The sequence below is a fragment of the Lissotriton helveticus genome, chromosome 11 (assembly GCF_964261635.1).
Source record: "Lissotriton helveticus chromosome 11, aLisHel1.1, whole genome shotgun sequence".
Taxonomy (NCBI): Eukaryota; Metazoa; Chordata; class Amphibia; order Caudata; family Salamandridae; genus Lissotriton; species Lissotriton helveticus.
In genome coordinates, this window is record NC_136072.1 from 725,294,004 (window position 1) to 725,320,377 (window position 26,374).

The following is a 26,374-nucleotide window of genomic DNA, read 5'->3' on the forward strand; positions in this document are numbered from 1 at the left end:
ATTCAGGCGTGAGACTACCGATTTCAGGGCTAATCTCCCGCCTCCCGATTCCTGCAAGAAAAACCCCGATTGGTTTCAGCTGACAGGGCTTGGTATTTATTGTGTAACGTGCAGGGGCTATAGAAGGGGTGAAAAACCAACAAAGCGTCATTAACAAGGTAATTGTCTTTTAAAGACCTGTGAAGTACTAGATGGGGGCGGGGGGGCGGCTGTGTGTGTGCCTGGGAAGTTGTTTCAGCCCGGGCTGCCACACGAAGGGTGGGAGAACGGGGGTGCATGCAATGCCAGCAACCTGCCTGGCCAGTGCACAACCCTTGCATCACCCTCTCTCTGCCTGCCATTGCGCTCCATGCTTCTGAAAGGTAAGAAAAAAATGTGCATTTGTGTTCCAAATGTCCCATCCTGCAGCAGCACACTTCCAAAGCTAATACATGTCAGTAACCCGATTCAAGGCCCCATTCTCCCGATTTTTTTTTAAATCTCCCATTTGCTCTTCTGAAATGTTGGCATGTATGCGCTCCCCCACATTGAACACCTTCAGAAAGAGTCTCAAGACCTGGCTCTTCGACTGACCCGGAGCTGCTCCCCCCCCCCCAGCACCTTGAGACCCTCAAGGGTGAGTAGCGCACTTTACAAACACCTGATTGATTGACTGATAAGTAATGGACCTATGAGCCCGAAAATACTTTACTTATTGCAAATGTTTGACAATATGTAGCTCCACGGTCCTAACTAACTAGTGTATTGTGAAAGGTTGCGATCTGCGAACGTGGGCCACTTTTTTGGGGGGCGGCTGACAGGGTCGAATTGTGACCTTGTTAAATGGTCGAAAAGGCGAGACCTATTGGCTATACCAGTGCTTGTTTGTAGTCTGTTATCGGTCGCTTCGTTAAATCTTCTTGGATCAATTCACAATATCACGCAAGCCTGGGCAAATCACTTAATCTCCCCGTGTCTAAAAAGGTGTAATATGATTCGGTTCTCATTTGAAGGGCTATATTTAAACAGTCACAAAAACAATTGTTTTAAAAGTGTCTCGACACGCGCATGCGTGATGCTGAAAGGTGTTCGGGGCGCTGTATTTCTTCTCTTTCTACTGTGACGTGTTTGAATTTGAATCCTGGCGGCGCTGCACTCGAGTTGTTCCACGGATGGTTGTACCTTTCTCTGCAGTTGTGACAAGGAACAGAGCTTGAGTTCCGGTTCATCCGAGGTGAATGAGTTTTCTTGTTCTATCACCTTTGAGAGGTACTCTGAGCTGGTGATTAGGCGAGCTTGTAGTTGTGGCAGCCCCCGAAATGTTTTGGTGAATGGCACTGCTGCCATCAACCAGAGGGTTCTTGTGGGTCTGACCGCTGCAAGTAGCTGATTCCTGGGGGTGTTTTCGCACGAGGTGGTAGGTAGGGTGGACGTGGAAGAAACTTGTGATACTACTGATTAGGGGACTGCCTCCAATGGCGCAGCCCTGGCAATAAAGTTGCATTAATCGAGGAGTTCCAATACTTACAATAAGTGGTTTAAAGATGGCTGAGTATGGAGATTTCAGACTTCCATTGTCTTACTGTTGCTCTTAAGAAATACTGTTCAGAATGAAAAGTTGTACATGTCGCTTCTGCTCCCTGAGCATGAGTGTTTTTTTGGGGGGGGGGGGGGTTAAGGTGGGAGGGCACATGAATGTTAAATAAGGAATTTTTGGGGCTGAAGGTGCTTCCATTGAGTGACTACCTGGGAGGTGGTTGGTCTGCAGCCAATAACAGTGTCGTAGGAAGCTTTCCTGGCGCTGCTAGGTGGGTAACACTATTGAAAGACGTTGCTTTTGTTTGGTCTTGGTGAGTTTCCAGTAAAGGAAATGCATACTGATCAGAAAGGGAATTTGGAGGTGAAGCTGTTTCTAAACAAGGGCATTGCTGTTTCTAAACCAGCACTGTTCCAAGGAGTTGGCTGTATTGCAGGCATTTCAATAAGTATTTGCAGTGACTACACTTTGGTGCTAGTGTTTGTAGCAATGAGTGCGTTCTAATGTGAATGTTGCAGCAAAGCAAAGACCTGGTTGTTGGCCATGATGACAGATTAGTCGTTTTTTTCAGTCAGAAGTTAACACAAAGACTTCGCATGTGTCCGGGTTTCTAATGAAAGACCACTTGGAACGAAGGGGTACTGCCATTGATGGGGTTGTGGAGGAACTGGGGCCATTAATGAGTGAGGTTGCCTATGATGATGGACCTGAGAAGATGACTGTTGGGCTACTGACAGTTTTGTTAGTGAGGACCAATTTGGGCTGATGCCCCAATGAAAAAGGATCACAAAGGTGATTAGGGTGATACATGTGGATGAATTTGATGGTGCCAATGACTGGGGTTTGCTGGACTGATAGCGTCTATAAGGCTGTGGTGTGAGTGAAGGTTCCATTGAGTGAACTTTGTTAGGGGCGATGGTGTCAGTGACCTGATGATGATCTTTGCCTGTAGGCACAACGTCCACTAAGAAATTATTGGTGGGGTGCTTCTACAGCTAATATAATGGTAAGGGTGCTGCTACCAAGGAGAGCGCTGATTGGGGTGTTTCTGCCAGTATGAACTCTTTGGTTGATGTGCAGAACTCGTCAGCTTGGGGATGCTGTGGGGCGACACTACGCAAGGCCAACGTTGTGAAGTGTGTGGGTATTTAATGTTGTGGTGTGCAAGCATGCATGGGGTTAAGGTATGCAGGGCGAGTGTCAAGGTTAGTGTACCAGATAGAAAGCGATACTGTGCCCGGCTCAATAAAGATCTGATTTTAGAGTTGCCAATTGCATGCTCTGTGAAGTGTTGGTCTCTTTGGCGCACAAAAGTGCAGGGGGCCTGGCCAAGAGAATACATGGGGTGCTAGATGGAGAGTCAGAACCGTATGCGGGCAACTAGAGTGGTAGGTCCTTCATGCATGCCAGTGTGCGTCATAAAAATCAAAGATGCATGAATGAGATAGCTATGGCCAGTTCGTACTGCTACTGTAGATCTTTTAATGAGCCCTTCAAAAAAAATTGTGCACTGTTATTTATCATAAGTATTTTTTTTATATTGGTAAATGTTTCGATAAAAACTCAGTTTGCTTCTGGGAAATCAAATTTGTGAGAATTTAGATCATTTATTGGTTACCCAGCCGTACTCTTGTTTGGTTCAGTTGTGTTCCACATGTGTTTAAGGATCCACTGCAGGATCATCTACCTTTGTGCACTATATTTTCTAGACGTGAGCAGGAGGTGGTAGTGTCTGGAGTTCAGATAGTCTGCGATGCAATTGATTTCACAACAAATTCAATGGCAAGTAATGCATAGAGATGTAGTGTTCTTTAATGAGTGAATCTTCAACTCTTTCCTAAATTAGAGCAATGTTGGGGCGGTCCTGATGGACACAAGAAGGATGTTACAGATCCTGGATGCATGGATGTAAAAGGCCTTATTTCTTGTTTTTTCGTTGTTTACTTCTTTTTATTACAGTTTTATAATATCAAGAGAAAGGTGTTTCAATGGGAGTGTTAACTTGTTGGAAGTCTTAACATGTCTGAGAATTTATGAAAAATAGGCAGAATCCAAAGCAACTCAAACTGAACAGTCTTTCTCAAGTAAACGACAGTTTTTCAGAGTCCTGAAATGCTAGTTCCTAAAGTGAAGTGTTTTGGTGACCAGTTGCGTTTCTGTGAATTTTCCAGTAGTTGGTATTGGAGGCACCAGTGAGTTTAGGACAGATGATTTAAGGGCCCAAGTGGTGTTATAGTTTGTGTTCAGTGGAGGGACTACTGTTGGTGAGGTTGGGCTCGCACCCAAAATATGCCCCTCATGCTTAGATGAATTGCATAGCTAATTTTCCAGTTGTCGTGGCATGGGCACCAGGTCGTTCATTAGTTTTCATAAGGATACTGCACTTTTAAGGTTACACTTCATTTTAAAAAAAATATATATATTTATTGAGATTTTCTGGTGCTATAAAAAGACATATACAAATGTATTATTCCTTATAAAAGACAGACATCATCATACATATTCAGAAATATTAAAGAGTAATAAAAGACCAAACATATGGTAAAAGCATATATGACATGAGATCAGTTCTTAGCTAAAAAACTATCACGGTATTAAAATTCCAACAATTGATATAAACATTTGACATTCGTTAATATAACATTCTTTTAAAGTCTTGAATCCCTCCACTTTTTAAGTGGTGCCCAGATACTTCCACCCATTTCCCGAGTCTTTTTACCCTTTTGTTCATATAAACAAGACTCTATATTATGCATTCCCAATAATCTAGCGATCCACATTTGGAAAGAGGGAGCAGTGGTATCTTTCCATCCCGTGGAGATAAGAATCCGGAGTACCGCCACAGAGATAAAAACCAAAGCTTCTGCTTCCTTTCCCAGCTTCAGCTTACAATCCATGCCTAATAACATCAGGGTAGGGGATAGATTGATTTTATAACCTAGCAGCCCCTCCCCGAATTTCTTAATCTCCCAGCGAATTGGGACTAGCATATCACAATGGTAGAACATATGTAATAGATCTGCAGGACCAACATTGCACTTGGGGAACCTATCATCCTCCCTAACCCCCCCAAACAAACCGCTTTTGCAGGGGTGTGATGAAGATTAAACAGTGTCTTATAGTGCTGTGCCCTCAAGTTTGAGGACCGAAATAATTTCTTATTTAAAAGTAGGGCTAGATCAAGATCGGCGTCTGGGTCACCCAACTTCGATCATCTTGAATTCCCAACAAAAGATGATTGTACACTATTTTGATCTTCTTGCCCCCTTTTAATAAATAATCAATCATTGGATTACCTGTTATCAGAGAAAGCCTAGGCCTGAAAGCCGACAGGGTTCGTACGATCTGGCCATACAAGAACCAATGATTGGGAGGGATACCATACTTCTGCTGAATTGTTTCAAACCCAAGGATATCGTCCCCTACCATAATATCCCCTAAAATCTTCACACCATGCTCCTTCCAGAACAGACAATTCCTATCCGTGCCAAAATGGGGAAAAAGGCTAGAGTTCCACAGATGGAGGCATGCATTTATCTTTGGAATATTCAAGAACTTTTGGGCCGCCTTCCAAGTCCCCCAAACCCCTTCCAAGATCTTATACCGGGAACTCTTATAGTATCTGCGGTCAACTTCACACATCAATAGACCAATAGCTTTTCTCCCCAATAGTAGCTCAAAAATGGAAGGGGGACACCGATTATCTCCGTTACCAACATATATCTGATTGAAAAAGGATAGTCAATTTCAATTTCAAAAACTTTATTCGGAAGCATGTAAATCATGTCCATAAAAGTACATACATACAATACAATTAAAAGAAAATACACTTTGACAATCGCAATCAGCTACAAATACGGTAAGATACATATAACAATCGAATAACACACTTGAAAATTTTCCAATAAATAAGATAGAATAAGAAATTTAATAAATATATTTAAAAAATCATGCTTTTCCTATAGCTGATGGCCCTGAGTAAAAAACTAGCCGTATAAAAACAGATGTCAGGGTGATGCAAGTTAAAAAGTAATTTCATTGCCGTTTTAACAGTTCTTGCTCCAAATTTAATAAATAAAGGTTTTAAAAAGAATTTACGACATTCGCTATACAGGTTACATATAAGTAGAAAGTGCTCTGTGCTTTGTTCCGAAATATTGTCGCACCGACATGGACCCGTAGGGCGTTTCTTAATCTCAGGGAATGCAACCAATAGGTGGACCGTACCCATCCTCATCCTGGTGAGAACAAACCGGTGTTGCCCTTTAGTCACCTGGATGAGGTAAGGGTGTAGGCCCACAAATTCATTCAAATGGTTATAACGTATACAAGTGGAAAGTTTAAGATCATCCGTAGCTCGTCTTTCTGCACAATGATTTAAGAAAATTAATTTCAGACTCTCCTTAGAGAGATCCGAGGCAGAACAGTGATCTAATGTAACGTTAAGCCCAAATACACTAGAGAAAGAATCAATTGTGTACTTAATCCATGGGATTTTAAGAAAATAGTCTAGGCGTAAACAATCCTCAATAATGGCCCTATTAAATGAGGTTTCGTCTTTCATCCAGACTGAACGCCACAACATCAAAGGTCTCAACAATAATAGATCGTTTATATGATGTAGTCCTAGTTCTTTATGGACCAAACTATTAGCAGTAGAGGTCGGGAGACACAGCAATTTTTTCAGGAACATATTCTCTTCTACCTGTAGGGATTCTACCCTAGATACCCCCCATACCCCTGCTCCGTAGAGGGCAGCCGAGAGACACCTAGCTTCAAAAATCTTAAGCATTTCTTTAGGCCTTCTACTACCTAATTTACTTGCAAATGCAAATATTCCATTGGCGCTCCTGATCATTTTGTCGCGCACCACCTTGTGCTCGACGTCCCAGTGGCCATTTTTGGAAAAGTTAACTCCCAGGTAGCAGAAGTTTTCCACGGACTGCACCACTTGGCCGTCAATGAGATACCTATAGGGCTTTTTAATTTTTACCTTACTAGCTCCGCACTCCATCACAAATGTCTTGCTTTTATTAATGACCAGCTTTCTTTTCTCAATAAAGGCCACAAATTTATCTATCAAAAGCTGTAGACCCCGGGGAGTCCTAGAGAGCAACACAGCGTCGTCCGCATAGAGTAACACGGGGATGGTACTTGTGTTTACTCTAGGTGCGTCAGCTGGCGCCCTCTGTAAGATCGAGTCTATTTCGTTAATGAACAGAGTGAAGAGCAAGGGTGCCAATACACACCCTTGTCTGATACCTCTCCTGACCTTAAATTTATCTGTGCATTCGCCCGAAGGCCCATACCGGACACTCGAGCTAAGCCTCTCGTATAAACGAGCCAGAAAATATATAATTTCCCTGGGTGCTCCCATTTCTAGCAAGGTAGTCCATAGTATGGCGTGATCCACCAGGTCAAAAGCGCTGCTCAGATCAGCGAAACAGAGGTAAAGTGAACCCTTTTTCGCACGGGTATATTTCCCGATCAGTAGCTCCAGATTTAAGCATTGTTCAATGCAACCCCTCCCTTTCCTGAACCCATATTGGCAGTCTGTCATTATTTTGTTAGACTCTGCCCATTCTTCCAATCGGACGAGGAGTACACGGCTCATGATCTTGACCGACGAATCCAACAACGAGATTGGCCGGTAGTTTTTGGCGTTTCCTCGGTCCCCTTTTTTATGAATTGGAACTATTATGGATTCGGACCAGGTACACGGAATAGTATAGCGAACAGCAGCATTAAAAACTTTGGCTAATACTGGCCCCCAAGTCTCGGGCGCAAATTTGTATACGTCAACTGGGACACCATCGGGACCCTGGGCCTTACCGCCCTTGCTAGCCCTGATACTACTTAGGACCTCCTGTAAGGTGATATCTAAATTAAGTACTGGCCAAGAGCAACTTATCGGCAACGTTACCGTATCAGGATTAAAAATGGCAGAAAAATGCTGTACCCATGATTCCTTACCCACGTTTGAGGTTAACGTGGGAAGTTTATCATCTCTTAGAAAAGGGCTATTTACTGCTGCCCAAAAAAGCGTACAATTATTCGATACAGCCGCCAGATCAAATCGCTCCCAAGCTTCCTCACGTAGTTCAACTTTCCTTTGCCTAAGAGCTAAATTATAATCAGATCTAAGCTTAACTACAGCTGTTTTATCTCTAGGTTTGGTGGATAATGCTTTTTTTAATGTCTTCAATGCCACAGTGCATGCGTTGTCAAACCATCCCCTAGCTTTGTAGTTGAAATTTCCAGCAGACCTAGTAAACTTACTACTAATAAAAACATTGATTTTTGTAAAGTGGGAAATACAGGCCTTCATATTTGATTTCTCGTCGATAATAGAAATAATATCATTTAAACAACAGGAGATAATGCAATTTGAGGTTACTTCAGCCTTATCCCCTGCCCACCTTATTCTAAATCCATTCGGCCTATGTACTTCAATGTTTGAAATAGCACTACTATCTGGAATTATACAAGCTTCCCAAAACCTAGTTTCAATAACAAGACAGTTGTGGTCACTAACCATATGATCTACAACCTTGACATCAGAACTAAAATCAGCTAATTCGGAAGACATGCAAATAAAATCAATCACAGTGTTCGCCCCTCGCCCCACAAAGGTTGGCAAACTATCACCCTTCCCGTCCTGTTCAATCTCTACAATCTCTAAATCATAGGCGAGTAGGAAAGAGTTCAAAGTTTCTCCATATGTATTGTGTTGGAAGTGCGTAGCTGGCTCTCCAACACGATTCAAAGTACCACACAACCTTTGATTAGAGAGAGGGCAAACAGAAATATTAAAATCTCCAACATATATGTATTCAAAAACCGTATTGGAGGCTTTCATCAATTGTTTGATTGCGACATCAAGTTCTACAATAACCGTATATCTACTGGCATCAAAAACATTATTGTACATATTAATCAACAGAATGTTTTTACCTGCCTCATCCGCTAACCATAGCAGTTGGGAATTATTGCCCACAGTAATATGTTCCTTCACCCTGATTCGCATTTTCACAGAAATCAGAGTTAGCAAACCTCCTTTGGCCCTCCCTGAGGTAGTTGCCACTGCTGGTAACTCATAGGCTACAAAACCATCAAGGCCCTTAAAATTTAAAAACCAGGTCTCTTGCAGACATAAGATATCAAATGTTCTAATTAGTTCTAACCACCCTAGTACATTTAATTTAGAAACTAGTCCTGCTATATTCCAACTGGTGATAAGGCAAGTTGTTGACGCCCCCACTAGGGTATTGCAGGATGTACCCACAGACTTAGGCAGTATACTACCAGTTGTAATTGAGGGCTGATGTAAATCTACTCCTGCAACCACTGCGACAGACTCATGTCTGACCTCTTGTCAATCGCAGTTGTTAAGACCAGACAGGGCATCAAATCTATTGTGCAATAGCAGACTAGGTACTAGGGGGGATGCCCAGCGGTTATGCAAATTCAGGTTGTTAATCAAATTGTTATCCCATCCTAATGCTGGCGTTTTTGGTAGGGTTACGTTTTGCTGTTCCCCGTGGAAAAATTTTAGTGTTAGGGGAACCACCGTACCTCTTCTACGCTGGGGTGGAAAAATATGTGTTAAAACATTAGGAAGTATATTGGGATGAGCAAATGTTACCGCCACGCAATCCCCTTTAAATCTTTTGGGGCGGTTCCCTATCCAGGGCATACGTTTAACTGCTTTGATATCATGCGCCAGTTGCTGTAACCCACCAGGCGCTAACCTCATATTACCAGAGAGCCAGTGAAGGGCCTTACTACTCAGAGAGCTGGCAGACTCGATGATACCGTCATCCAACTGGGGTACATTAGCTAACACTAATACAACAGGTGAAGCTTCCTCAATAAATTGCAGAGGGTCTGTACCGTGGACTTGTGCTTGTGGAATATTAACTATCAACGGGCACCCTTCTACTGTTGTAATATTATGATTAGCTTTGGGGGCCGACGTATGGGCTAGATCAGTCAACACACCAGGTATCCCTTCTCCGGCATGATCAACCCCTTCTATAATATTTCTTGTTGATAATGAAGTATTAAGACTACCTATTTCCTCCGTCAGCTTAGTTTGCATACCTCCAAGTCTTTTAACTTCCGCCTGGAGTTTATCTATTTTAGAGATCAGAGGTTTTACAATTTCAATAAGTTTACCCTCTACAACCTCAAGCAGTTTAGCAAACATTTCATCCTCTCCTTTGTTTCTTGCAGTCCCGTCCCCTACTGCCTTTAAAAAGGATAGTCATTTGTGACAAGAGGCATGTCCAATGATATAGCCTAAGATTTGGCATGGCCAGCCCACCCATTTCCCGTGGGAGTGACATAAAATCAGTAGCGCGCCTGACCGTACCATACTGCCAAATAAATCTTATAAAAATTGATTCCAAGTTTTTGATTACTCTCTCCTCTAACAGAAGTGGTATAGCCTGAAACAAATACAAAACTTTGGGGAACATTGTCATTTTTAAAACGTTTACCCTCCCTATCAGAGAGAGATGTAACACATCTATTCTTTTCAAATCGGCTTCTATCGTTTTAATAAGTGGCCGATAATTATCAACTGAGCCGTTGACTCTCACCCCAAGATATACAGACGAGTCCACAAATCTAGCATCTGCCTTAATGATGTTTTTAGTACAGATTATTTGTGTTTTCCCTTCATTTAGTAAGTACCCTGACCGGCTACCAAAGTCATTTGCCAGTTGGGCCAAAATTGGCATCGCCTGCCGAGGATTGGTGGTTATTACCTCCAGATCGTCGGCATAGGCTAGGAGTTTGGTTACATAGCCATTAAGCACCACTGGGCTAATCTGTGGACAGCCTAAGATCTTCTGAATCAGGGGATCAATATATAATGAAAAAAGAATCGTGGAGCAGGGGCATCCTTGACGCGTCCCCCTCTTAAATAATATCTTATCAGAGCCCTCTCCCAGTACTAAAACTCGGGCTACCAGATCTTTATACATTGCTTTAAGAGCTCTCATAGCTTTAGAACCAAAGCCTCTACCAGCCAGAATACCCCATAGATAATCCCAGACCACGCGGTCAAAAGCTTTCTCCGCGTCGAGGAGGATCATGGCCATCTCCCCCCCCCCCCCCCCCCCCCCGCAGCACCATGGGCATCGAACAGCGATATAGCTCGTCTAGTATGGTCCGTCGTACCTCGCCCAGGAACAAACCCATGCTGCCACGGGGAAACAAGACTGCCAATGATCCTACCCAATCTTTTAACCCAAATTTTAGAATACAGCTTTGTATCTGCGTTGATAAGCGAGATTGGGCGGTATGACCCTGGGTTTTCCTTTGGTTTCCCTTTCTTGTGAAATATGATTATGTTTGTTTCCTTCCAGGAATCTGGAATTACACCTGAACACAATATACCGTTGAAAAGATCCAACAGCAATGGGGTGACCTCGGTTTCAATGCTTTTGTACACCTCCAAGGGAATTCCGTCAGGACCTGCAGCTTTACCGGCTGGTAACTCCTGTAATGCGACTCTAATCTTGCTCATAGTCCAATCTCTGTCCAACTCTTCTCTCCCCTGTTCGTCCAATATTGGGCCTTCATCACCACTCTCCTCGCTCTGGCGGCTAGAATAGCCTTCCTCGTCATACAATGATTGATAAAAGTTCTTGAAAACCCGTAGTATATCCTTTGGTTCAGTATACTCTTTGCCATCCTTATGTATACTAGAGATTATATTCTTGACCTTGCCTTGTCTAATTCGTAGCGCCAAAGCCCTACCTGCCTGCTCCCCCGTTTCGTACCATTTTGCCGTAGAGGTTTGATACTCACTAATTGCCTTCTGCGTTACCATTTTCTGAAGCTCTGCTTTAATTATCATCAGTTTTCTTTGACTCTCAACACCTTCCACTCTGTGTCCAATATCACTGATATGCTGCTCTTCTGCTTCCGCTAGTTCCCCCATATGTCTCTCTACCTCTCTCCTATCCTCTCTCCTTAACATTGCCGAACAACTTATGGTTTCTCCCCTTAGGGCAGCTTTAAATGCTTCCCATACACCATTTCGCGACGTACTATACCGCTTTGCATCAAAAAATTCCTGAGATGTTGTACAAATCTATAATCCGCTAATAGCCTCCTTTCAAATGTCCAACTAGTTTTTTTCCTCTCTACCTTCTCCAATTCACAGGACAAAATCAACGGATTATGATACGAAATTGCTTTCGGGAGTTTCCTAATACTGACCGTATTTATTTCTGAAGAGGAGATTAAAAAGTAGTCTAGCTTGGTATATTTCTGGAAAGGATTCGAAAAATATGTAAAATCGGGGTTATGCGGCTCCTTATCCCCCCAAACATCCTTCAGCCCATGCGAGCTGATGAGAGCCTTCAATGCACGGAACACTCAAGAATTCCGTCCTACATATCCAGACTGCTTATACCAATCGACAGAGATGTTTAGGTCACCACAGACTATAGTAGGGGTGGGCCAGCCAGCCAGCTAGCTCTCCTTCCAAAATATCATAAACCTCCGGATCGTCTTGCTTTGACCCATAGACTACACACAGTGTGTAGCCTATACATAGCTCAGCTATTACCCATCTCCCCAGACAATCGGCTTTAAACCGCTTGGCCCCCCCTAGGGAGGATCTTACTAAAATTGCAACTCCCCTGATTGACTAAGTTTGCGACGAACATGCCAGCAGCTCAAAACCTCTAATATACATCAGGTTCCTTTTTGTCCATGGTAGGTGGGTCTCTTGAAGACAAAGTACATCAATTCCATTATATTTAACAAAATGAGCCAGCCTTTGACGCTTCCTCCAGTCATTCAACCCGCCCACATTGACTGTACAAATTCTAATGTTCAGCATTTTGTTGATCTAAGTTACCACCTTCACTTTTTTGAAACATTTGTGTCCGGGCTTTAGCTGGACCATTACCCAGACCGAGCATGAAACAAAGAAAATCTACACCAGATTATCTAATTTTTTAGTTTTCCCCCCTTGCCTCCCTCCCTACTCCCCCCTCCCCCCCACCCCCCTGTAACCACCCCAGATTATCTCATTTTTTATTTTTCCCCCTTGCCTCCCTTCCCCTCCCCCCCCCCACCCCCCTGTAACCACCCCTGCACCCTCTCGTGAAGCAATCAGACCAGGTCTGAGCATGTGATGGTTTACAGTATAAGCAGTGAGGAATGTTTAAGGGAACCTAATACACATTAACTTGTTGCCCCTTGTTGGACCCGGCCTCGTGGCGTGGTTCGCCTCTGTCCCTCCACACCCTGTGAACGTAGGCCTGTGCCCCGAGTCCCCTGCGCAGCCTCCCCGTTAGTGTAGCCTGCACCCCGAGCCTGGTCGTCCTACTCCAGTTAAACCTAGATCCCCCTGGAACCTCGACCAGGCCTGCCTTTCCCGCTCCGCGCCCGGCTCCGAGCGCCTAACCTTGCATGCCCCACAAGGCCCGGATGCCATCTTCCCTTCCCGACATCCCTGTCTCCCTGGGCCGAGCGTGACCCCGGCCCCAGCGAACCCCAGACTCCAAAGGTGCGCCAGTCCCGGCTGGGGGGTAAAGGGCTCCCCGAGTGAGATAAGCCAGGGAGTTTCGATGGCACCTCCGGCCTCCCCTGAGGGGCTGGTTTCTCACACCTTTGGCCCTCCCCTGTGGGCCAGTTTCGATCACCCCTCTGGCCTCCCCGAGTGCTGGCTCCAGACCCGCTGGGCGTCTGGGAATTCCCAGACCCATCTTTCAAAGGGATCAAAGAGCCAACCGCCGGACCTCACCAATGACCAGCCCCCCCCCCCGGGCAGGAGACCTCTGCCTGCGAGGGCCCGGAGATCAAAGAGCCAAAGGACTATAACTGGGCCCGCCCGACAACTAGCGGGCAGTTGTATCTTGGACCTGAAGCCCTAAGAAGAACTCATCCTGAACCTCTGAGCCCTGCTGACGCTGTCGCGGCTCAAGCTGAACTTGTAACCTTCGGAGCCCTGCTGACGCTGTCGCGGCTCAAGCTGAACCTGTAACCATCGGAGCCCTGCTGACGCTGTCGCGGCTCAAGTTGAACTTGCAACCATCGGAGCCCTGCTGACGCTGTCGCGGCTCGCACGAACCTCTCCAGATCGAGCCCTGCTGCCCTCGTTGCAGCTCGAGGAGTACTCTGGTCCGGCTGGACCATCGAGACCACCATCACGACCGAGCCGATTCGACGGAGGTGAGGTAGCCAGTACGACCATCATCCCGTACCCCCCGGCTTGAGGATTGAGAGCTGTGCGTAGGGTACGCCACGTACTGACCCAGAGACTAAAAGACAGTCCCGCTTCCCCCTTCCCGAATCCTCCCAGACTTTGTGGTCCCTTGACCACTGTGTATACAAGAGTGCTTCCTTCGTTATTTGCTATATAAAGAACTTGTTACTAGAATCCAACGGTGTGGTGTCTGTTCGTAGTGTGGTGTGAGCTCAGTGTGTACGATCCTAGACCCGAAGTCCTCCCCGGTGAGGACCTCACAATCAAGACTCGGCAAGTTCTGTGGGAGAGGTGGATCTTGGGGTGACCGGGTGAGCACAACCTGGCCCTCCGAGATCGCCCCCTTCCAACACCCCTTATAAACTTCTATCTATACCTACAGCCGTCCTATCCCCCACCTTGCTATGATACACTTAAATATACTGAAAATATGTACATAATAATTAACTAGTTGCCCAGAGAGTCAAGATACTCCTGCGCTTTGGTTTCTGATGCGAAGTATTGAATCCTCCCTTCGTTTATTATCTTTAGTTGAGCTGGATTTATCAAGTAGGCCTGCATCTTCTTCTCCTGAAAGGGCTTAATCATTTGCCTCAATCTCCAGCGGCTCTCAACGGTTGTGTGGCAAAAGTCTGGGCGGACAAAGAATGACACCCCTTCGCTAGTCCACTTCGCGTCTGGTCTAGCCTTTTCTGCGATGGTCTGCCTCAGAACAAAGTTACCCAGGAAGATTAAGATTGCCCTGGGTTTACCTCCTACACTCTCGTTTCTGCGTATTTTAAAGGGTGTGCTCGCTGGATTTCTCCAGACCAGTTCCAGCTTGAAAGCTCAGGAAATGCCAGCTCGAAGTGCTTGATAATGTACGCTCTGAAATCCGATCATTCTGCCCCCTCAGTTATTCCTAGGATCCTGAGATTGTTCTGCCTGAGCCTGTTCTCCATGTCTTCAAGCTTCCACTGGATATCTGCTACTTGCGAGCAGTGAGCATCGACCTTGCTCGTGGCAGCAGCAACCTCGGCTTCCATTGACACAACTCTCTCCTTGAGGTTTGATACTCTGTCCCCCATATTAGTGCAGGCTTTAGACCGCTTTCTCACCACGCCCTGCATCTTTCTCATCGCTGCTTCCGATTTTGCGATTGTCCTGGCGTGTTTCCTCCCTGTGTGCGATAATTTCCTGATGGATTACCTCCAAGAGCGAGATTTGGGTTGATTCAACACTAGGGCTACCCTGCAATGGCATTGCGGATGAATGGTCCCAGCTTAACTCACGTTGGGGATGTTCATGTCCCTTTTGATACAGCAATAGGTCTAACTGCCGTCGCTGGAAGTTCATGCTCTGGGTCACTCTCAGAATCCGTAATGCTATCCTCCAAATAGGAGCTGCGATCATCGTCCTCATCAGACCACTCGGCCCCCTCAGATACTGAAAAGAAGCATTCACTGGGGACTTTCTCCTTATCCTTTCCTGCTCCCAGGGTTACATTGCTGATTCCTACATCCGGACCGCCTACATAGCTAGTGGCTCCCTCCTCAGTCAGCTCCACCCCCCTTACTTTGGGGGTTTCTAGGGCTGGCTGAGCCTCTTGAGCCATGACCGCTGTCGCAGCCAACTCATGGTGCTCTTGAGTGCTGTTGATTTCACCAGCGGTTCCCTTGTTTGTGGATGTATTTGTGTCTGTTTTCTCTTCGGGGGCTGTCTGAGTAATTGCCTTTACTGGGGGGATGGCTGAGGTGTAATCTATTTCTTTGGACAGTGGGGGGGGTAGCCTCCCCACAACACTGTCTGTGGACCCCTTAGCCCGATCCTCCACCTCCTGAATTGTCGCATCACCACCAGACAGCAAGGCATCCTTAGCACCCTTCTCCTTACCGCCTTTAGAAAACATGTCCGCAATTGACGCGGTAGCTTGGCGGGTCCTAGCCGCTACCTGTTGCTTCTTCTTCCCCAGCTCCGCCGTGGGCGTTTGAGTTTTTTGCGGGATTTCGCCTTCTTCAGCCGCCACCGCCACCCCTTCCATCCCTGCTTTCTTCTTAGATAATGCTGCTTTTGCCTCCATATTCACTTTTGGGGCCATGGCTCCCCTTCGCCTCTTGTTCCTGCGGCACCAAGGCTTTGCAAGCCCCGATTCCCGCCACCTCCTCTGGGCTCCGCACTGAGCGCCGCTGCCTTGTACGATAGCTCAGCCCTCCTGCGTTCGCTAGAACCCTGTGGCAGGGAGAGAGTACAGCCACGGCCAGCGCCGACACCCGCATCAGTTGTCTTGCCGATCCTCGGCAGGTAAGGGCAGAAATCATCATCATCAGGGCATCATCAGATTAATTTCAGTTTATTTTTCGAAATGTGAGGTTGCATGGCTGTATTAAAAACGGTTTGTTAAGGCTCTGCCCTCAACCTCACTGCTCCGCTGTAAACGGCCACAACTACGCGGCCGCCATCTTGCTTCACCCCTTGAAAATGTTCAAAGACCGTCACATTTTAAGGTTACACTTCAATCGTAATTCTTGCTGCATTAAAACCGTTCCTCAAAATGGATGAATAACTGGCATACAGTTTAATTGAAAACATTGAAAAGTGAGGCCTGGTACAATGGTATGTAAGTCTAATGTAAGGGAATAAAATCAGACCATTCAATTAAAATAGCGTTAAAATGCAAGAGAGAAATACACGTCACTTTTATCATCATACTCTTGGAACATAATTAATGAATTAACTTCTGATAAAATGAGAGGGGAAAACTGTAGAAGGATGTAGTTTTAAAGAACAGGCTTGTATATAGGAATGCAGCGTTTCTCCACAAGATTGATTCTAAAAATGAAGCCAAGCTGCTTTAGGTTCTCCTCAACAGAAATCAGTTATTAGTTGCATATTGACTGGCCATGTTAAAAAATACCACTATTCTGGTAAGAAATATTTGTGTCAGTGAAGGATAAGCTAAGTTTCTAAATTCTGCATGCCCCACTGATTGCAGTATAGGGTTATTCTCCTTCCTTAGATAATTCGCATTCCAGCGAAAAGCAAATTATCTATATCGTTATGCTTTTAGTAAGATCACGGATTGTACAGCACTGGAGATCACACCATAAACCATAATTTGATGTATGGTTAAGAAAAATAAAGTAGAAAATAGAGAAAGCATTTATGCAACTAAAAAAGGTGCTTGTAAAAAAACAAACAAGCATTGGCATAGCCAATTGGTCTCATATTTGGGACCTTTTAAGGTTTTAGGAATTCATTTCCAGGGTGAAGAGGAGGCAGGGGTGAAAACAGAGAAAAGGAACTATGCCCTACAGTGAAGCTGGGGATGGGGTAAGAACAGCGGAACAGCTGGTCAGTGTGTGGGTGAAGAGGAGAAAAGAGGATGGTTGAAAATAGAGGAGAATGTGAAGAAAAAAAACCAAGAAAGGGTGGTATGTGTGGAGACTGGTGATCAGAAATGTAGTAGTATGTCAGAGTAAAGGGGGGGGTGCGACACAAATGGAAGGGCACTTATTGTGAATGTGAAGAGGAGGCAGCGGGACTGGGAGATAAGAACAGGACCGGGCAGTGCCATAAAGAGAGGGCCAGGTAGTGCCACCTTGGGGAGACAGCGGGACTAAAATACGGAGGAGGGCCAGGGTGAGGAGACCCAGGAACTGAAATAAGAACAGGGCCTGGTAGTGCCATAAGGAGAGGGCCAGGCAGTGCCAGCTTGAGGAGACCGTGGGGCCGAAATGCAGAGCCGTGCCAGCTTGAGAGGAGACTGCTGGGCTGAAATGGGGAGTCAGTGGTGCGCCTGGGTGGAGAGAGGCTGTGGGCAGTGAGGCCACCTTCGGTTGTTGGCGCCCTTACCGTATTGGGCCTAGACAGAAACGTTTTTGCCCCTTTCAAGGCCAAACGCAATAAGAAATCAATTAGGTTAGAAGGGAGCCTTTCCCCTGGCCTTTGGAGTTTAAACAATAATACCTTGGTGAGGTAGTAGGAAAAAGCGGCGTCAAAGGGCCTATTGTTGCCTTACACTGAAATTAAATCTCCCCTTTGTCTGGCTTCCTAATTGCCGCTTTCAGATGCAATGGTTCTGCTAAGTGAAGTGTCGGAGGCACGGCCAGGGCGCTCTTTTCAAAGGAACTGGGCATTAATTCACAGTGCCAAACACAGGTTTAAGGAGTGAAACGTGTTCTTGTCTAAACCTTTTTTTTTTTTTCCACTTTCGACCTTCTTGTAAAGAACTGAACACAGAATTCCAAATAAAAATACTACCACAAAAGTATCACTGATTTAATTAGGAGATATGCCAATGAAGTCTGTAAAAGAACAGAAGTAGACGAAAAGTAGATGTAATTAGGATGTGTATAGTTCGCTTAACAGAATGTATGCAAAGAGCTAAATCGTTTGCAAGTAATCCACACCTGCGCAGACGATTCCGATGGCCCGGTTTGTTCCCCCATGTCAAGCCGAAGGCTTCAGCCGCTATTGCCTTAAAGTAGGCCTGTCGAACGGGGAATGGGGTGTTCTCAAGAACATATAGGAACCGGGGGAGCGTCCTCATTTTGTAAAGTGATGCCCTACCCAGCAGTGTGAGGGGGAGACTACGCCAAACCAATGCGTCACGTTTGAAATGTTCTAGTGGGGGTTTCAAATTCTTCACATAGAAGTCATCGGGTCAGGTGTTGCGTAGAAGCCAAGGTATTTAAAAGCTATGTCTGTGATTCGCAGCGGGCATTCCGAATAACGCAATTTTTAGGCTTTAAAAATCGGAAGTCTTAAGCCTCACTCAGGTCATGTATGAATATTGTATCACACAAAATGCACACCTGTGGTCAAGGTCATGTGTATATGATAAATGTGTTAGTCAACCTCTCTCATCACCAACGTGATGCCATGCACCTAACTGGGGGAGACATCCCTTAAGGATAAGAACCCTCACTCAACCGAGGCAGAATCAATTTCAGAATCTTTCCAGGATGGAGAAAGCAGCCCTCAACAATTTAGCAACCAACCCTGATCTAGTTATAAAACCTGCAGACAAGGGTGGAGCAGTTGTTCTTTTGAATAAAGACACATACAGAGAAGAATGTCTACGCCAGTTGAATGATCCTAAATCATATCAAAAACTTACCATGGATCTGACAAAACGTTTGATCAAGGAGATTGCAGCTAAAGTGGGAGAGGCTAAGACCAACAAGTGGATCACAGACCATGAGGCTCAGTATCTAACTGTGACCACCCCAATCACGCCATACTTCTACGTACTGCCCAAAATACATAAAGCCACTAGACCGCCTCCAGGACGACCGATTGTGTCAGGCATCGGCTCAGTCTTAGAACCGCTTTCAACGTTCGTCGACTCATTTCTTCGACCCATGGTGCAATTAATGCCCACCTTTATCCAGGACACTAAGCAATTTCTCACAGAGATTGAGGACCTTCATTTTGATGCAGAAAATGATTGGCTGGTGTCGTTCGACGTGGAATCCCTGTATACTTGTATTCCACAAGAACAGATTTTGAACACCATCAAATCAATGCTGCAAAACCAGGATTGGAATAGCATTACACCGATCAATTTTGTGATGTTTTGTGCCAGGAAGGTGCTTAAAGACAATTTCTTTAAGTTTGAGCAACAGATGTATCTACAAATCTCAGGGACATGTATGGGGAGTGTTTGTGCCCCCAGCTTGGCCAATTTATACGTTCATAAAGTCGAGCAAGAGACCATCCTAACACCTTCGAATCCATTTTTCCATCATCTATGTACCTGGAAGAGGTACATAGATGATATCTTTGTCATCTGGCGAGGCAATGAAGACACGCTCAAATCATTCCATGAATGGCTGAACCAGCAGGATGACTTCCTAAGATTCACATTGGAATGCTCAAGATCAAGTCTTCCATTCTTAGATCTGCTGATTAAACCTAGCAATGGTGGATTAACAACTGAGTTATACAAAAAACCCACCTCGTGTAACTCTCTCTTACCATTTTATAGCTACCACCCTAGAGCCCTTCGCGAAAATCTACCATTCGGACAATTTTTACGCATTAGACATAATTGCACGGGAATGGTAGAATATGAAAAACATGCAAGGGCCTTGTCACTTGACCTACAAGAGAAAAAATATCCTAAACGTCTAATCTTGAACTCTAAGAAAAGGGCAGCCAATAATAATAGAGATGCTCTGTTGGAGAAAAGTATCCCAAGGAATCCAACAAGCGCATCACGTTTGTTAACACTTTCTCCAGCTTCTCCAACTCAGTGAAGAAGAGTATTAATAAACATTGGAGTATCTTGAATTTGACACAATACCCTTCCTCGCCCCTTGTTCGCTTATAAACGTAGTTCTAATCTACGTGATAAGCTGGTTCATACTCGTCCTCTCAATATGAAGACCAATCAGCCACAGAGTACACTCTGGAACTTACCACCTGTAGTGGGTCATTTCCCATGCGGCTCTTGCTCTGTATGCCCACAGACAGAAAAAACTCTTGAGATTGATATAGGTACTTCCAGACTGTGGTTAATACACAAACACACGAATTGTAACAGCGACCACTTAATTTACTTAATTTGGTGTCCATGCCTACTCAAGTATGTGGGTATGACCACTAGAAAAGTCAAGACTCGTATCCAAGAACATATGAGCACCATTAGATGTGGGAAACGCTCTACCAAATTGACTAATCATTTTCTGGATAAAGGACACCGTGACACTGATTTACATTGGGTGGTCCTGGACAAACCTTATATACCCCCACATTTGACAGACTCTACCAGCTATCTACTACGAAGAGAGCAAAAATGGGTGTACACTCTTAAAACTGATATTAAAGGTTTGAATGATGACATACCATGGGTGGCGCTATAAGCATGCAACATTTGGATTCGTAGGCTTCCCATTCCATTGAAATACAATTACCTCTCCTTGCAAAACATTGCATAGGGAGTTAATTGCCACATTTGTGAGTAACATCATACAAGCAGAATTACTTGTATATTACACATGGCATTTGTCGATACTATGCCAAGGAAGTACTTATGATGACATAGTCTGGCAACATGTTTGCAGTAATAATATACTTTTTTTCCTCCTGGGACATTAACAGGTCTCTCTGCCGTTTTGCCCTATTTTTTGGCAATTAGCTGAACAACTTGGTTCAGTAATCTGGTCTATCCCGAGCATAACTTAACCACGCTTCGAGTAGTCAATACATGCATAACATCATAATAGCGACTGTATGACGCATGCGCCGTTTCAGTAAACCTGGCTCCAGGGCAGTCAGGATATTCAGGCTCATGAGCGGGACCCAGACACTATCTTGTAGACGCGAGCGCGTCAAACACTGTGTAGTGCTTGGTTACGCTAATGCGCATGCGCAGCTCCTTCCACGAATCTCCAGCGCATGCGCACATTATATACAGGCGATTACACCAGACGCCTTTTAATCATCAGGCCCCCGCCGCAGCAGCTGCGGGTAATCGAACACACGCTACATAAACAGGGAGCCTTCCTGCCGATCGGTACCTCCCGGGGCTAGCTTTACTTGAGCAACGAGGTACCGACGGACAGGTAAGACTCTAGGGCACAGAATTACTACTTAACTCTTCACTAAGAGTTGAGACTGAGGGTACAGTCCAATCCATAAGTACTTTTTTTCCCCTTTCTCCTCCAGTATTGTTTGTTTTATGGGTCAGTGCATAATACCCTTTTGAGTGTTTTGAACTCCTTTGTTCAGTTGAGCCTAGTTTTGGAAATTGTATGTTGTACCAATTTGGACACTTCTGCTTTTTGCAGTAATAATATAGATACATGAATATCTATCAATTCTTCCCCTTAGTGCGGGGCCTCCTCCCAGAGCAGCTTGCCAGGTAGAGGTGAGGCAGGATTTCCTACTAATGAGGGTAAGTCCTTATGAGTGTAATAACCCAAAAATGTTTTTACACCATTAAAACTAATGATACATATCTATGGTACATGTGTAATCCTGAACAAATGTGTATATGTTTTCTTTCTCTTTTCCTTGTGTTTTGCTACTCACCTTGCAGATACCTGGGTATGACCTGATCATCAGAATAAAAGACAGGAATACCGGTGGAGTATATATAATTGCAATCTATTTTCATTTTTTGTCACATATTGGCAGCAGCAGTAGCACATATTTTTCCAACTGGTCCTGAAGAAAGCCGATGATACCTTGTGATCAAGAGGCTGAAACATGTTGACCACCTAGTGACAGTGGTTCTTCCTCTATACCACTGTGCTGTTACTTTTTAATCCTGTCAAGCGGAACACATCAATAAAATAATTAGGTGTATCCCCTTAGATAGTTTTATATTCACTTATTCGACTGACACAGCGCTGCTATCCTCACCACACCTATTTGCTCACATATGGGATTATCATCCCTTTGCCCAATAAAACATCTCTGAGCTACTCCTTTAAGATCCCGGAGTAGTAGCTCCCAGTGTGGACTAGGATTTCTACACTGGTAAGGGGGACCCATATGATGAAGCATGTCACCCTCGGGTGAGTGAGGGTTCTTATCCTTAAGGGATGTCTCCCCCAGTTAGGTGCATGGCATCACGTTGGTGATGAGAGAGGTTGACTAACACATTTATCATATACACATGACCTTGACCACAGGTGTGCATTTTGTGTGATACGTTAAATGGGGAACGCACATTCAGTGGTCTCATAATTTCCCCACGGACCCCTAATCTACGGTAGTTTTTTCACATGTATGAATATTGGCCTTTGATGAAGTCCCTAACTGCATTTAACCTTGGTGAGGTGCAAGGCTTGATGTCCCTCGCTGCTGTGAAAGCAATAAATTGAGACTACAAAACAGAGGCTTGTGGGTAGCCGTGATCGGAAGTGTTGTGTCCCAGGAAAGGATGCCGGGAATGCAAGCAGTATCTGTGTGCATGTGGAGGAACGAGAAATCAAGAGAAAAGCAGCATGACAGACAAAGGTGGCCCGCAGCAGTGATACCTCCCGGAGAGACCTCTGGCCACATCAGGAGCATAGTAAGGGCATTGGGTTTTGGGGTACAGGGCAGCCCCTCACACACACTGAGGCCATTGGAACAAAAGAGCAGCCTTTCTTTTCCCACGCAGCAGTCGGGCATCACTATGGCAGTAACGGAGCCTTTACTACCCACCTGCTTTAACAACGGAGCTTCACTTTCCAAAACCAATCCAGTCATCGATCCTCCCTTACCTCAACTTGCTATCACCACCCTACCAACTAAGCATCACTGCTTCACCCGTATCCAGGAAACAAGCAACCCCCCCCCCCCCAATCTGCCTGAAGCATTGCTCGTCCACTTATTCCAGCTACAGATTATTCCAGCCTTCTGGTGCTTCCAAGCAGCAAAGCATCATTCGCTCCCGCCTATTCCAGCAGCAGGTTACCATAATTTCTTGCAAACTCTGTGATGGATTTGCCCCTCACGCCCATAGCAGAGTGCCAGCAATCCAACCACATGACATCAGTCCTCCACGTGTGCCAGCTGCAAGCAGCATTCCTCACGCACCCCAGGTACAAGGCAACACCCTCCTAGCCACACCTGCTTCATTATGCCACCTAGGAAGACGGCCCCATTTTCCATCATTTTGCTGTGTGTGTGTGTGTGGCTGTGTGTGTGTGTGTGGCTGTGTGTGTGTGTGTGTGGCTGTGTGTGTGTGTGTGTGTGGCTGTGTGTGTGTGGCTGTGTGTGTGTGTGTGTGGCTGTGTGTGTGTGTGTGTGTGTGGCTGTGTGTGTGTGTGTGTGTGTGTGGCTGTGTGTGTGTGTGTGTGTGTGTGGCTGTGTGTGTGTGTGTGTGTGGCTGTGTGTGTGTGTGTGGCTGTGTGTGTGTGTGGCTGTGTGTGTGTGTGGCTGTGTGTGTGTGTGTGGCTGTGTGTGTGTGGCTGTGTGTGTGGCTGTGTGTGTGTGGCTGTGTGTGTGTGGCTGTGTGTGTGTGTGTGTGGCTGTGTGTGTGTGTGTGGCTGTGTGGCTGTGTGTCTGTGTGTGTGTGTGGCTGTGTGTGTGTGTGGCTGTGTGTGTGTGTGGCTGTGTGGCTGTGTGTGTGTGTGGCTGTGTGTGGGTGTGTGTGTGTGGCTGTGTGTGTGTGTGTGGCTGTGTGTGGCTGTGTGTGGCTGTGTGTGGCTGTGTGTGTGTGGCTGTGTGTGTGTGTGTGGCTGTGTGTGTGTGTGTGGCTGTGTGGCTGTGTGTCTGTGTGTGTGTGTGGCTGTGTGTGTGTGTGGCTGTGTGTGTGGCTGTGTGGCTGTGTGTGTGTGTGGCTGTGTGGCTGTGTGGCTGTGTGGCTGTGTGTGGGTGTGTGTGTGTGGCTGTGTGTGTGTGTGTGGCTGTGTGTGGCTGTGTGTGGCTGTGTGTGGCTGTGTGTGTGGCTGTGTGTGTGGCTGTGTGTGTGGCTGTGTGTGTGGCTGTGTGTGTGGCTGTGTGTGTGGCTGTGTGTGTGGCTGTGTGTGTGGCTGTGTGTGTGGCTGTGTGTGTGGCTGTGTGTGGCTGTGTGTGGCTGTGTGTGGCTGTGTGTGGCTGTGTGTGGCTGTGTGTGGCTGTGTGTGTGTGTGGCTGTGTGTGGCTGTGTGTGGCTGTGTGTGTCTGTGTGTGTGTGTGGCTGTGTGTGTGTGTGGCTGTGTGTGTGTGTGGCTGTGTGTGTGTGTGTGTGTGGCTGTGTGTGTGTGTGTGGCTGTGTGTGTGTGTGGCTGTGTGTGTGTGGCTGTGTGTGTGTGTGGCTGTGTGGCTGTGTGTGTGTGGGTGTGTGTGTGTGTGTGGCTGTGTGTGTGTGTTTGGCTGTATGTATGGCTGTGGCTGTGTGTGTGTGGCTGTTTGTGTGTGTGTGTGTGTGTGGCTGTGTGTGTGTGTTTGGCTGTATGTATGGCTGTGTGGCTGTGTGTGTGTGGCTGTATGTATGGCTGTGTGGCTGTGTGTGTGTGGCTGTATGTATGGCTGTGTGGCTGTGTGTGTGTGGCTGTATGTGTGTGTGTGGCTATATGTGTGTGGCTGTGTGTGTGTGGCTGTGTGTGTGTGGCTGTGTGTGTGTGGCTGTGTGTGTGTGTGTGGCTGTGTGTGTGTGTGTGTGGCTGTGTGTGTGTGTGTGGCTGTGTGTGTGTGTGGCTGTGTGTGTGTGTGGCTGTGTGTGTGTGGCTGTGTGTGTGTGGCTGTGTGTGTGTGTGGCTGTGTGTGTGTGTGGCTGTGTGTGTGTGTGGCTGTGTGTGTGTGTGACTGTGTGTGTGTGTGGCTGTGTGTGTGTGTGGCTGTGTGTGTGTGTGGCTGTGTGTGTGTGTGGCTGTGTGTGTGTGTGGCTGTGTGTGTGTGTGGCTGTGTGTGTGTGTGGCTGTGTGTGTGTGTGGCTGTGTGTGTGTGTGGCTGTGTGTGTGGCTGTGTGTGTGGCTGTGTGTGTGGCTGTGTGTGTGGCTGTGTGTGTGGCTGTGTGTGTGGCTGTGTGTGTGGCTGTGTGTGTGGCTGTGTGTGTGGCTGTGTGTGTGGCTGTGTGTGTGGCTGTGTGTGTGGCTGTGTGTGGGGCTGTGTGTGGGGCTGTGTGTGGGGCTGTGTGTGGGGCTGTGTGTGGGGCTGTGTGTGGGGCTGTGTGTGGGGCTGTGTGTGGGGCTGTGTGTGGGGCTGTGTGTGTGTGGCTGTGTGTGTGTGTGGCTGTGTGTGTGTGTGTGGCTGTGTGTGTGTGTGTGGCTGTGTGTGTGTGTGTGGCTGTGTGTGTGTGTGTGGCTGTGTGTGTGTGTGTGGCTGTGTGTGTGTGGGGCTGTGTGTGTGTGGGGCTGTGTGTGTGGGGCTGTGTGTGTGTGGGGCTGTGTGTGTGGGGGCTCTGTGTGTGTGGGGGCTCTGTGTGTGGGGGGCTCTGTGTGTGTGTTGGGGGCTCTGTGTGTGTGTTGGGGGCTCTGTGTGTGTGTTGGGGGCTCTGTGTGTGTGTTGGGGGCTCTGTGTGTGTGTGGGGGGCTCTGTGTGTGTGTGGGGGGCTCTGTGTGTGTGTGTGTGGGGGGCTCTGTGTGTGTGTGGGGGGCTCTGTGTGTGTGTGGGGGGCTCTGTGTGTGTGTGTGGGGGGCTCTGTGTGTGTGTGTGGGGGGCTCTGTGTGTGTGTGTGGGGGGCTCTGTGTGTGTGTGTGGGGGGGCTCTGTGTGTGTGTGTGGGGGGCTCTGTGTGTGTGTGTGGGGGGGCTCTGTGTGTGCATTGGGCTGTCGGGGGGGGGGGGGGGCTCTGTCGGGGGGGGGGGGGCTCTGTCGGGGGGGGGGGGCTCTGTCGGGGGGGGCTCTGTGTGTTGGGCTCTGTGTGTGTGGGGGGCTCTGTGTGTGTGTGGGGGGCTCTGTGTGTGTGTGGGGGGCTCTGTGTTTGTGGGGGGGGGCTCTGTGTTTGTGGGGGGCTCTAGGTGTGTGTGGGGGGCTCTGGGTGTGTGTGTGGCATTTGCGAGAGATTAAGCTATTGGCATTGTAAATGACAATGCCATTTATTTATCGGTTTTCAAAACCAACACATAAATAAAAAATGTTGTCATTTACAATGCCAATAGCTCTAACTTTTGCAAAGGCAAGACCGTTGCATTGTAAATGCTTGTTTTCTTTGTCTCACCGTGTTGAGGCGCGTGTGCTACCCACCAGCTGTTTGCGGAACTGCAGTCGTTTCACTTCACTGTGCTG

The 26,374-nt window shown here is 46.5% G+C and overlaps 1 protein-coding gene across 3 annotated transcripts in view; it reads left to right on the top strand.

The window, feature by feature from the left end:
- The first annotated feature begins 1,076 nt into the window (after window positions 1-1,076).
- Window positions 1,077-26,374, top strand: part of CDCA2 (cell division cycle associated 2) — a 484,453-nt gene continuing 459,155 nt past the window's right edge. For 2 of the 3 annotated variants that reach the window (XM_078666604.1, XM_078666606.1), the window contains exon 1: window positions 1,077-1,213. The gene's annotated coding sequence lies outside the window, so the exon portion shown is untranslated. Of the gene's footprint in view, window positions 1,214-21,771; window positions 21,818-26,374 lie in introns of those variants that run through there. The other variant, XM_078666605.1, reaches the window with a different exon arrangement.